At 36.5% G+C, this 3,497-nt stretch overlaps 1 pseudogene; it reads right to left on the bottom strand.

Moving 5' to 3' along the window:
* Positions 1-2,257: 2,257 nt before the first annotated feature.
* Positions 2,258-3,252, bottom strand: LOC112819963 (large ribosomal subunit protein uL30 pseudogene; annotated as a pseudogene).
* Positions 3,253-3,497: the final 245 nt, after the last annotated feature.

The following is a 3,497-nucleotide window of genomic DNA, read 5'->3' as shown; positions in this document are numbered from 1 at the left end:
CATGCTATTAAATGCTTTAAAACAGAGAAAAACAATCTGTTCTAAAGAAGTATAGGGAGACAGACAAAATTGTTTTGGGTCATTACACATGACATTTTAGTTTTTGCTCTATACATACTGGAAAACTATTTAGGCTCAGAAGTAAAAAAGAAAGAAATGGCAAGCATAGTCAGTCTTTTACTGAAAGCACATTTACTTTTTTCAGTACATTTAAGAATAGTATTCCATTTGCCTAGAGTTGATTACTCTCTTTGGTATTCCATTCAAAATTTGGGTCTGGGGTAGGATATACAGGATTCTAAGCAATGAATTTATTTAGCAATTCCCATAACCATAAACAGAAAAGTTATACAATCTAAGTATCCAGAATGTTCTATCAAAATGGTTAGTCTATGATAACCAAAATGAAGGAGGATCTAGTTAAGCCACAGAATACAAATTTGTCTAAAGGAAAAGAGCTTACATAGTTCATAAAGCAATTTTACTTTTTTGAATTTTTAAAAAAGATTTTACTTATTTATTTGACAGAGAGAGAGAGAGGCAGAGAGCACAAGCAGGGGGGCGGGGGGGGAGGCAGCAGAGGCAGAGGGAGAAGCAGGCTCCCCGCTGAGCAGGGAGCCTGACACAGATTGATCCCGGGCCCCTGGGATCATGATCTGAGCTGAAGACAGATGCTTAACCCACTGAGCCACCAAGGCGCCCCCATAGAGCAATTTTAAATACACAAAGATGCTATTTAAATAGGAACATACTGCAGGGAGCCAAGTGAGTAGTCAGGCCTGAAGACACAAAAAATCAATTTGAATTGGAGAGAATAACTATGGGCCATGAAGCAGGAATATTAGTTACATTTCAGAAATAAATTATTTAGGAGTGGTGGTTTCAAATGAAATGATAAACAGTAATTATACAACAAGAAGGATAATTTTGGTTGGGGTAAATTTATAGCCAGCACCAATGTATGGTTGGTGGTACATACAATGTACTGAATCCTGGGTTGCTGGAACCTTACAGTGTTGGTCTCAATACTCACAGCCCCTCGTTAGAAGGCCTTTATGCCCGTTGGGTGGATAAGGACATTGAAGCCCTCTGCACCACATTGTGTCGTGAATCATACCGTGTGTCTGTGTATTTCTGTTACTGGGCTTTTTATTTCTGATTCATGAATCTGTCTACCTGTATGCCAGTATTACGCGGTCTCAACTCTTCTAGCTTTGTATGAGGTTTAATAATGTAAATCGTACAAAAGTGCTTCCTCTTCTCTCTCCTTCTCAAAGAATTTTATCATTCTTCTCAGTCTTTTAGCATTACATATTCTCTATAAATTTAGATGGAGCTTGTCAATTTGAGCTACAAATCTTGCCAGCACATTCATTTATTTTTCCATAAATTTAAAAATTATCTTAGAGGAAGTTGGTATCTTTAAACATCCCCTTCCTGTCTGTAAATATATTTTTCCATTTATTTAGGTGTTTACTAATTTCTCTCATTTTTTTTTTTTAGTTTTACTGTGGCTCTCTTTATATACTTTGTTAGATTTATTGTTACATATTTAAATTTGATGCTATTGAACATGATATTTTAAATTTTATCTCCCATTTATGTTGCTGGTATATTCAAATTCATTAGCTATATTTTATCTTTCCCTTATATACAATCACTTTGCCAAATGCACTTCATAAATTTAATATTTATATATTATTTTGGATTTTCTCATCCCATTTGGTTTTAATGGCAAATAATAATAGTATTAATTCCTCCCAAGCATTATGCTTTTTCCCCTCTTACTGCACAGGCCAGAACTTAAAATATGTCGTGGAAAAGTATTGGTAATGCACATGTTTGTTTTATTCTAGATCTCAAGGTTCAAAATTTCAAGATTTCATCATAGTATTTATTATAGGATATCAGACATATTCTTTATCAAGTTAAGGAAATTCCCATTACTATTAGATGGAAAAGGTCAGGAAAAATGTTTCTGTGGTCCACTCTAACTTGGAATTGTTCAGGGAAGTAAATCCTGAAAAACCTAGTCCAGCTGGACTAAGTTAATATAATACAAACCCAGCAAGATATCTGTCTCTTCTATTAAATCATGAGTTTTATGAGGTAGAAATCTTATTTTCTGTCCACTTATTTTTCAGCAACAGTATTTTTATTTGTAAATCATGCAAAGGCCTATGAAATAGGTTTTCTTAGAACAGACCCATCTTGGCTAACTCAGTGGCACAATTCAAAAGTGAAAAATTAAGATATATTCTTTGTACAGAAGAGTCTTTAATAAACCCAAGGAATGTTTTCCACCAAGATACAAACTAGACCCTAGTTTTGCACGCAAAGGCTGATGACTTTTATCACACACCAAGATTTGCTTTAATAGTTAAGGGACAGCAGTCAGGCTAGCAAAAAGTCACCAAGACAACAGAACATTTCCATGAGAGTAGTCATTTATTAACTGGCCAGATTACAAAAATAATCATGGCAGATACCTTAGTTCATCCTTCTAATAAGCCTATTGATCTGGTCTTCCCTGTTACCAGCATCTCCACCTTCTACAAAATGGGTGGTCTTTTTCTTCATTCCCCCTCATGGAGAAGATAATTTGAAGGGCCATAAAAAGTTGTTTGCTTCTTTGAAACGTGTTCCAACTGTATAGATCTCGTGAATCAGATCCTCCATGCAGATGATGCCATATTTACCAAGAGATCGGGCAATCAATGTGTTATCTGTCAGGGCAATTCGCTTCTTGTTGATTTTGCCATAACCACGCTTGTAGATCAATTCATTCACCGACTTCAGGTCTGGGTACCCCCATGCTATATAAGGTTCCACAATCCTTAGCATGTTAACTGAAGCCTTGTTGAGCTTAACAAAGGTGCCATTGAAGATCTGGCGAAGGCGAAGAAGCTGCAACACCTTTCGAACCTTTGGGCTCACACCATTGATACCTCTGATCCTGATGACAAATGCCAATTTGGGTTCCGCAGGTACGTAGGAGTTGCCAGCTTTTCTTGCCATCCTTGCCATTCGAATCTCAGTTCTGTACATCTGCCTATATTCCTTGTGGTAATGCTTAGCTTTTTCATAGATGAGCTTCCTTCTTGCCTTTCGAAGCATCTTCTGAGCAAACTTCTTCCTCAGACGCTTGATCTTCAACTCTGCGAAATTCCTTCGCTTCTTCTTAAGGGTTTCTGGCACAGCAGGAATCTTCTTTTTCTTCTCTTCTGCACCCTCCATGGTTCCAGCCGGAAAAGAGGACTCTGTCCATTTTTTAATCCTCAGTGCTTATCTTGAGGTTTGCCACATAGCAGACACTCAACATTAATGCATTAATCAATGAATATTGAAAAACTTGCAGTAAAACTCATGTGCAGAGATATAAAACCCATTTTAAAAAAATAAGTCATAGCATAATTTGTTAAAATGTATTGCATTGTAAAACCTACATACATATATGGACAAGGTACATACAAATTACTAATATGACTATCTGTGTG

The sequence above is a fragment of the Callorhinus ursinus genome, unplaced genomic scaffold (assembly GCF_003265705.2).
Source record: "Callorhinus ursinus isolate GAN/ISIS: 27379988/994484 unplaced genomic scaffold, GSC_fseal_2.0 scaffold3, whole genome shotgun sequence".
Taxonomy (NCBI): domain Eukaryota; kingdom Metazoa; phylum Chordata; class Mammalia; order Carnivora; family Otariidae; genus Callorhinus; species Callorhinus ursinus.
The sequence above is the reverse complement of the archived record's forward strand: the minus strand, read 5'-3'. Positions and strand labels throughout refer to the sequence as shown.